The sequence below is a fragment of the Eriocheir sinensis genome, unplaced genomic scaffold (genome assembly GCF_024679095.1).
Source record: "Eriocheir sinensis breed Jianghai 21 unplaced genomic scaffold, ASM2467909v1 Scaffold239, whole genome shotgun sequence".
NCBI lineage: Eukaryota > Metazoa > Arthropoda > Malacostraca > Decapoda > Varunidae > Eriocheir > Eriocheir sinensis.
This window is the reverse complement of record NW_026111542.1, coordinates 22350-32686: the sequence shown is the minus strand read 5'-3', so window position 1 is coordinate 32686 and position 10337 is coordinate 22350. Positions and strand designations below refer to the sequence as shown.

The 10337-nt window shown below is 38.2% G+C and overlaps 1 long non-coding RNA gene across 1 annotated transcript; it reads left to right on the top strand.

The window, feature by feature from the left end:
* Window positions 1-6774: 6774 nt before the first annotated feature.
* LOC126991082 (uncharacterized) lies at window positions 6775-9992 on the top strand. Its single transcript, XR_007745087.1, has 3 exons — window positions 6775-7114; window positions 7303-7419; window positions 8858-9992. It is a non-coding gene; the product is annotated as an uncharacterized LOC126991082 (long non-coding RNA).
* The last annotated feature ends 345 nt before the right edge of the window (window positions 9993-10337 follow it).

Genomic DNA, 10337 nt, shown 5'->3' with positions numbered 1-10337 from the left:
AGAATAAAAACAGGAGAGAGAGAGAGAGAGAGAGAGAGAGAGAGAGAGAGAGAGAGAGAGAGAGAGAGAGAGAGAGAGAGAGAGAGAGAGAGAGAGAGAGAGAGAGAGAGAGAGAGAGAACGCCTCATCAACGGCACCCAGCACCACCGACCGAGCCAGTGGGAGACACAGCGACAACAACAACAACAACACCCACACGAAGGAAGGGCAAGACCAGCCACGAACCAGCTGAATAGCCTGGAGCACCGTCGCCGCGTCGCTGCCCTGACGGTGCTACACAAGGCACAAGTGGGCCTAGTGCCCCACCTGACGGACCTGAGGGCTACCTGGAGGAGGTCTGAGCGCAGCACGAGAACGGTGCTGAGCAACGCCTCCCTCCTGGAAGTGCCAATGGCCCGCTCCAGCACCCACCAACGTGCCTTCTCCATCGCAGCGGTGGTGTGGTGGAACAACCTCACTGCTGATGTGGATGTGACACAACTGTCCACTCAGCAGATGAAGGTTGCGTCCCACAGGTGGCTACTCCTACACCCACCGTAAATATGTATATATATAATTGTATAATAATATTATATTGTATAATAATTGTATAATATAATCGGCAGAAGCTTTTAAATAGCTCCCCAACGGTCGGGGGAACTTTAGCATAGACAAATAATACTGCCATGTACTAATGTACTGAACATGTTTAAATAAAAAAAAAAAAAAAGAAGTTTGCATTCATGGGCACACCTATAAACCTGGAATTATTTTGCAGCTTAATCATGTAGAAGGTGTTCCAACTTTTGGTCTTGTGCTTCAAAACTTCATACATGACAGCATGAAGTTTTTCATATTGGAAAACTTGATTACTTCAGGATTTGATGGCCATTATAATGCATATGTTTTGAAAGCTACTGGAAATAAAGTAGTAGAGAGTTTTATTGATATTGAAAACAAATGGCCTTTGAGTGTATACCATGTCAACAATGAAATGTATGTTACCAACCGATATTGTCACTTTGTTGAATTTATATAGACCTATGGTAGCACTCATGAGCATGATGCTACACTGCATCATAGGAGAAGGAAAACTGATATAAAACTACCTGCTGCTTTATAGGTTGTGTCTACATATTTAAGGTTGTATCACATTGGCACATTTTCCTGCGACATCGTGTTGAGCAACGTCATTTCCGACGACCTGCCGTCCTCAGAAATTATCACTGTCGTTTATTTTTCTTCGACTACAACAATTAAACAATTGTCTTTGACAATTTCCAAGGACAGGTCGTCGTAAATGTTGTCGCACAACACGATGTAGCAGGAAAATGTGCCAGTGTGATACGGCCTTAAGATGAATTGTAGGAGAAGGATGTATCTATAAAATTCACTGTATGTGTGTGTGTGTGTGTGTGTGTGTGTGTGTGTGTGTGTGTTGTCTCGTCAACACAGCCACATAGTTAGAGCCAGATCAACCAAACTTGGCATGAAGATACATGGACACCTCTAGATTGTCTTCGGGGGGTCTAAATTTGGGTACCCCCTTCGGTAGCCACGTTACAGGACGCGCCATGTGAGGTGAAACTTTAATGAAAACATACTTTCCTCATAGCGACTTAATGGTTAGTCTGATCCCATGTTTGAGGGCATACTTCCTTTGCGGAAGAACAAGATCTACAACTTTGATCTCTATGAAAATTTCTGTATCTGTGACAGAAATGGTGTTTTTTGGCACTTTTATGTTATTTTGGACACTTTCATGTTACGGCTGAATTTCTTTGCCTCATAGCGACTTAACGGTTCCACTAATGCACCTTCCCTTATAATCATTCTTTCTACAAATAATGTCTGTACAACTTTGCTATCGATAGAAAATTCTGTATCTGTGACACAAAATGCACTATTCAGTATTTTTGTTACCGCTTAGGTAACCGTTAACTTATAAAAAGCGAAAAAACGCAATTTCCGTCACATATTCTTTTTTTTATTGATAGCGAAGTTATAGAGCTATTTTCTCGAGACAGAATGGTTATTAGAAAAAGTGCAACACGGGAACTGTTAAATCTCTGTCATCCAAAGGATCTTACCGGTACAGAAAAAGAGAGAGACAGACACACACACACACACACGAGAGAGAGAGAGAGAGAGAGAGAGAGAGAGAGAGAGAGAGAGAGAGAGAGAGAGAGAGAGAGAGAGAGAGAGAGAGAGAGAGAGAGAGAGAGAGAGAGAGAGAGAGAGATTTACATAGATTTACATAGAAAATCAGACCACACAGACCCCATGGTCCAGACTTGGTGGTCTGTCCTTAAACCTAAGTGATTTTACATTAATCAGAAGACTCCAAAACGTTGCATTTCTACTCTAGTTGATATTAAGTTGAAGGAAGTGACGGTCGAGCTTATTTTTGAAGGAGTCAATCGTGTTACACTGGACCACTGACGGTGGAAGCTTATTCCATTCTCGCACTACAACGTTGGTGAAGAAAAATTTGGTGCAGTCTGAATTTACTTGTCTACATCTGAGTTTTACGCCATTGTTCCTCGTGCGCAAAGTGTCATCGATCATAAACAATGTTGATCTGTCTACATTCGTGAAACCATTAAGTATTTTAAAACATTCGATCAGTTTTCCTCGGAGGCGACGTTTCTCAAGAGAGAACATGTTAAGGGTAGAAAGCCTTTCTTCGTAGGATTTGTTGCGCAAGGAAGGGATCATTTTCGTTGCCCGACGCTGAACACCTTCTAATTTAGCAATATCCTTTGCATGGTGGGGAGACCAAAACTGTACCGCATATTCCAAGTGGGGTCTGACTAAACTGTTGTAGAGCGGGAGTATTACATCTTTATTCTTGAATACAAAGTTTCTTTTAATGAAGCCCAACATTCTGTTCGCTTTATTTGCTGCATCGATGCATTGATGTGAGAATTTGAGGTTTGACGCGATTTTGACCCCCAAGTCTTTGACGCATTGAACGCTTTTGAGTTTAACGCCGCGTATTTCGTATTCGAACTTCTTATTCCTCGTTCCAACTTGAAGGACCTGGCACTTGTCTACGTTAAAGGGCATCTCCCATCTATCCGACCAAGCTGAAATTTTGTGCAAATCCTCTTGGAGGCTTTGCCTGTCTTCGTCAGTGAGAACCGAGTTGCCAATCTTTGTGTCGTCTGCAAATTTACTAATGCGGTTATTGAGTCCAACATCCACGTCGTTGATGTAAATAATGAAGAGCACTGGGCCAAGGACCGAGCCCTGAGGGACGCCACTAGTGACAGGCGCCCACTCTGAGCTAAATCCGTCAATCACTACTCTTTGTTGTCGGTTGCTCAACCAATTCGCGATCCATTGGTTTACTTGACCGTCAATACCTATTTGCTTTAATTTGTAAAGTAATTTATGATGCGGGACTTTATCAAACGCTTTCTGGAAATCAAGATAGACTACGTCCAGTGATTTGGTTACGTCATAAACAGTGAAGAGGTCGTTATAAAAGGTTAATAGGTTTGATAGGCAGGATCTTTTGTTTCGGAAGCCATGTTGTGAGTCCCCAATCAATGAGTGGCTTTCAAGGTAATTCACAATTTTGTCTCTAATTATGCCCTCAAGTAGCTTACCTACAACCGAAGTTAGACTAATGGGCCTGTAATTACCTGGTACTTTTTTGTCTCCTTTCTTGAAAATCGGTGTCACGTTAGCCTTTTTCCAATCTGAAGGGACGATGACTTGTCGCAAGGACATATTGAATACGGTTGTGAGGGAGAGTATTTCGCTCTTTGTTTCTTTCAGCAGAGTTGGATATACTTTGTCAGGTCCAGGACTTTTATTTGTTTTAAGTGAATGGAGAGCTTTAAGGACTTCATCGGTTGTTATTTCAAAATTAGGCAATGCATGCTCGAGATTTACAATAGTACTGGTGTTGGTGATAGCGAGAGGAAGACTGTTAGTATTAAACACCGAGGAAAAGTAATTGTTTAAGAGGTTTGCAATGTGTTGGCTGTCAGTCACTAGTGCACCGTCGCTGTTTGTTAAAGGTCCAATACCACTTTTGATCGCCTTTCTTTTGTTTATGTAACTGAATAAAGATTTCGGATTATTTTTACAGTTGGCTGCAATATTTTCTTCGTATCTACGCTTTGCCTGACCTACTAGTCTTTTTACTCGTCGCCTGGCATCATTATAAAGTCTAATGTTTTCGGGCGTGCTTTGTTCTTTCTTTAACCTGTAAAACAATTTTCTCTCATTGACTGAGTGTTTAATTTCGCTATTAAACCACGGTGGGCTTTTATTAGTGTTAATTTGCTTCTCGCACAAGGGGACGAATGAGTTCTGCTGAGTGAGTAAGTGATTTTTAAGGCTTAGACAGGCTTCCTCTACGTTGCCGTCATCTGATAGTTGTATTTCTGTTAGTTTTTGTCGGATTTCTACGAAGTTAGCTCTTTTGAAATTGGGCACCTTTACTTTATTTTCAGTCACTGATGATTGAGCTTTAATGTCGACGCGCACTAATTTATGATCGCAAGAACCGAGGTGTTCTCCTACCGTGACACTACTGATTAGGTTATCTTGGGTCGTTATAACAAGGTCGAGTATATTATTTTGTCGAGTTGGCTCAGAAACCATTTGGCTTAGAGAGAGAGAGAGAGAGAGAGAGAGAGAGAGAGAGAGAGAGAGAGAGAGAGAGAGAGAGAGAGAGAGAGAGAGAGAGAGAGAGAGAGAGAGAGAGAGAGAGAGAGAGAGGGAGAGAGAGAGAAAACAGACGGACAGACAGACAAACAAAACGAGAGAGAGAGAGAGAGAGGGAGAAAGAAAACAACCCGGGCAGCGCCGGGTACCTCAGCTAGTAAATAAATAAGTGTGAGGGGGATAGGGTGCCCTACACTATGGTCTCCCAGAAACAGTGGGCACACCACACACAGAGAGAGGAGTGTATAGACACCCTTAAAACCACTAGATTGCGCCTTTTCTGGGGTGTACCCTTTCGGGGTAAACAGCCTAGGTATATAGATGGATGGATTGTAACACCAATGGAAAGAATTAAAAAAAAAAAAAAAAAAAAGAAAGAAAAAACATGGAAGGGCAATTTAACCTACACCTATCGCAATTATTAAATGCTTTGTATCAGTCAGTATCTGTGATGCATTTGTGTGTTCCAATGTGTGAAGCATATATATATATCTATATATATATATATCTATATATATCTATATCTATATCTATATCTGTATCTATATCTATATCTATATCTATGTCTATATCTATATCTATATCTATATCTATATCTATATATATATATATATGTATGTGTGTGTGTAAAATCAGAACTGATTTACAACTGTGTCAACTATATTCCTAAAAATGCTCCAGAATGCCAGTTTTCCGTATTTGGTGTGGTGATCGCATCATAAGGAAATCGGTTGTGTCAGTAGCAGAAATTGAAGAACTAAAGAAAAAAGGTAAGAAAATGTATGCATGTGCATGTAATCTGCAATGTTTATTTTTCTTTATTTCTTTCCAGATACTTCCTTGACACTATTCAATAACAGATTGGCTTTCAGATGTCCTTTTATCAAAACTTTTATATCATCAGATAGTCTTTGTCACCAATTATTACTGTATATCAAGGTTCCCCTATTTTTGTATTATTTAGTGGGTTTTTCTGTGTATTTTAGAAACGTAGTGATGGACACACATATATGCAACTGCTCTGCCCATTTTGTGTTTAATTAAATACTTTTCAACAGTTTTTCTTTCAACAGCAACACAAAAACTCTGTTTGGAGTTGGTAGGACCTACGAAGTTAATTCTAGAGAAATGTGGTACAGAAGTGGACGACGATGAGGTGTTGGAAGAAATTGCTGATGAAGTCTTATTATTGTTGGCTGATGGACAAACTTATACACCACCTGTAGCTCAGCAAATACCTGACTCTGCTCGAAGTTTGGTAGCATGTACTACAGGCGATGTACTTCAACCCAGCAGGAGTGCAAGTGACAACGAAGTGGCAAGCACAAGTTCAAGTGGGACAGAGGCATATGCCAGTCACAAATCATCTAATACATTATGTAAGTATGTCATAACTTTTTCCCATTGTAAAGAAAGATGTGTTCCTCACTGAAATAGATGACCACAGAGCTTGTTTTAGTAATATTTAGAATATTGTCTCTTGTTAAAGTTGAGGCTATTATAGGAACATACTTCCATCAATAAAGTTTACATTTACTTAGAGGAAAGCGCTAGCCACTTTTTATGCTTACTTTATTGCAGCATTGCCTCTGCCAGAACTCTCACGGGCAACCCGAGATGACTTACAACAGGGAGATAAATCAAGACGGGTCTGGTTGCAGCTGATAGAAGAATCCAAGAACTACTACATGAAGTATTGCCCTCTGCTTGATGAAAACCCTTATGGGGCATACAAGATTATTGGAGAGAAGATGTTAGCTGCTTACCCTAGTATCGAGAGGGAAAGGAAACATAAATGGGTAAGATTTTTTTTTTCTTTTTTATCTACAATACACACTTTCTTCATAAATGTCCACCTTCAATGAATTCTTATGCTGTATATACATTGTTTAGTTTAATAACGATATTTAATTCCAACAAATTCAAAAAATTTTTTTAGCCCATATACACTTTTGTGGCTAGAAAATAGCAATAATTAAAAAAAGTGAGGATAAATTAGTGAATCCCTTCCTAAAGTGGCAGAATAGCCACCTCGACAAGGCACACATGCTGAGTAGTTGAAGTTATTTGTTAATTCAAATATTTGATATTTCCACATTCATTTCAGAGCCAGTATGCGAAAGCACTCAGTCAAAGTATACGCACAGAGCGTTTTAGACGTAAAAGAAAAAGCCTTCCTGTAACTCCACAAGAACAACAGCTGCCCCCTAAAAGGTTCACTGTGGGAAAGCACATAGTTACAGACGCCAGTAATGCTCTTCCAGAAGAAGAGTTTGAAAAGCATGTTCTTGAAATCCAGAAGGTTTGGAATACTTCAGCATGCAGTAGCTCACATGTAGATATGCTGCTCAGGGAATCCTACTGCAACAGAAGACAATGGTTGCCATATCTACCAAATGGGAAATTGGCACCAATACTGGAGAAATTCCCATGTTTTCAAGAGTCAAGCTATGTAAGTAAAGAAATTATGTTAATCCTTGTTGTTTTTGCATGCAACTATTAATTTCATTTCATTTGATAACCATTCCTTCAAATTCTGTTGTTGATGATTTTATTTACTTATTTCTAATCCATAATTTCGAACAATAGTGTTTGATTTTCCTTTTTTGTAAAAGACAATCTTTTGGATATTCTTTCTAGGTACTGCGTGAAGTGGAACGCATGTTGCTATGTGAAGTATCAACATGGAAGGACAGATTGGAGAAAATTGTTGAGGCCCTGAGCGATCAAGTACCTTCTAGTGCATGTAACAATGATGTAAATATTTATTTTCTTGTAAATGTGTCAGTTTATTGGGTGCGTGACTATACACTTGCCCCATCTGGCATGTCTTCTATATAAGAATACATTTACGAGAATTTTTTTTAAAGTTTCTTAACACACACACACACACACACACACTATATATATATATATATATATATATATATATATATATATATATATATATATATATATATATATATATATATATATATATATATATATATATATATATATATATATATATATATATATATATATATATATATATATATATATATAACTTGGGGTAGGGATTGCAAATCTTAAATGAGCCGAAAGGCTCATTTGTTTATATATATATATATATATATATATATATATATATATATATATATATATATATATATATATATATATATATATATATATATATACCCCCTTTTATCTTTTACTGCTTTTTTCATGCCAACTGCTCTTCTGAACTTGCTAACTGCATGCCTTCCCCTCTCCTGCGGCCTTGCTGCACAAGACTTTCTATTCACTCTCACTCCTATTCTGTCCAAATCCCTTATGCAAGAGTTAACCAATATCTTCAATACTTCATTGTTTCCACTGGTAAACTCTGGAACTCTCTCCTTCTTTCTGTATTTCCTCCTTCCTACGACCTGAACTTTTTCAAGAGGGAAGTATCAAGACACCTGTTTCAATAAAAAGGACCTTCTTTTGGACTTGTTTTCCGTTGGGGAGCTGGCGCGTAAACACACACACACACACACACACACACACACACACACACACACACACACACGCACACACACACCAGGCTTGGGTCCAAGTACATGTACTCGTACTCGTACTTAAGTACACAATTTAATGTACTCGTACTTGTACTCGTACTCGGGCTTAAAAATTCCTCTGTACTTGTACTTGTACGTGTACTTGAGCTCCAGAGTCCAAGTACTCGAGAATTTTTCGAGTACTTTCGTCAACAAACAAAACTAGTTCAATATTGCATTAACTAAGATTGTTACGAGTTTCATTAACCATTCTGCACCACAACTTAACTTTGATGTGTCTCATTAAAATGAATTATATTATAAAGTAGATACATAGGTATACAGTCTTCTGATGACAAAGATATGAAGGTTATATCAGTAGAAACAGTACTTGTTTTTGGATTCGAGTACAGTACAAAAGTACTTGTACTTGTACTCGAGTACAGCTGTAAAACTGAGTACTTGTACTTGTACTCGTGGCATCATCAAGTAATCGTACTTGGACTCAAGTACAAAAAAATGTACTTGAACCCAAGCCTGACACACACACACACACACACACACTCTCTCTCTCTCTCTCTCTCTCTCTCTCTCTCTCTCTCTCTCTCTCTCTCTCTCTCTCTCTCTCTCTCTGTGGGCAAAGTGAAAATCAATAGTTATGATCACTTTTTCAGAATGATCAGCATACCGTGGACATCATCAGATTCATTGAAAAATCTGTTGCCTTTAAGAAGGGTAAAGGCATTAAATCAAAATCCTGCTTTACGGTTGCGGATTTTAACATCTCTGATGCTGACAAGAATGACTTGTGCACCTCCTCTGAATTATCTCCTCCTCACATTGTGATGTTTCTTGATGGAAGTAAATATGTGGATGGATATATTGTGGGAGATAATTGTAAGATTGCTTGCAAGAATCTCAAAAGTGCTGGAGAAATCTTTATAACATTATTGGCTTGTTATTATTGCTTTGATTTCTCATATCCCCGTATTTACTCTCAGCTCTTGGGGTTCCTACAGCAATGTGTTATGCATGACCAGTATCATCTTGAAAAGTCATCTGACTACAAGCACTTCATTGCACAATGTCAGAGTTTCATTGGATAAGGATTTTAGGTTCCCTAGATTTTCATGTTCTACACCTTTTAACCTTAAATTTAAAAAAATTGAACTTCCAATTTAAAAAAAACTGACTTTCAGATTGAAAAAGCTGACTTTCAAATTTAAAAAAGTTGACTTTCGAATTAAGAAAACTGACTCAAATTAAAAACAAAACTGACTTTCAAATTATAAAAGTTGACTTTCAAATTATAAAAGTTTACTTTCAAATGAAAAAAGTTGAACTTCAAAGTAAAAAAGCTGACTTTCAAATTAGAAAAAAAATTATTTTCGTCTATTTCCACCATCACTGATTTCCAACACCACCCATTTTCACCATCACCCATTTCCACTACCATCACCCATTTCCACTACCACTACTCATTTCCATTCTCCCATTGCCATTCACTCATTTTCACTAATCCAACTCCACCATCACCCATTTCCACTCACCCATTTCCTCCACTACCCATTTTCACCATCACCCATTTCTACTCAACCATTACCACAACCACCACTATCACCACTACCCCCACAACCACCACTATCACCACCACAACCACCACTATCCTCACAACCACCATCACGACAACCATCACCACAACCACACCACACCACAACCAATAGTTGTGGTGATAGTGATGGTTGTGGTAATGGTTGAGTAGAAATGGGTAGTAGAGGAAATGGGTGATGGTGGAGTTGGATTAGTGAAAATGGGGGAATGGAAATGAGTAGTGGTAGTGGAAATGGGTGGTGGTAGTGGGAATGGGTGGTGGTGAAAATGGGTGGTGTTGGAAATCAGGGATGGTGGAAATAGACGATTTTTTTTTTCCAATTTGAAAGTCAACTTTTTTAATTTAAAGTTCAGATTTTTTAATTTGAAGTTCAGGTTTTTTTAATTTGAAAGTCAACTTTTTTAATATGAAGTTCAACTTTTTAAATTTGAAAGTCAACTTTTTTAATTTGAAAGTCAGTTTTTTTAATTTGAAAGTCAGTTTTTTTAATCTGAATGTCAATTTTTTAAATTTGAAAGTCAGTTTTTTAATTTGAAAATCAA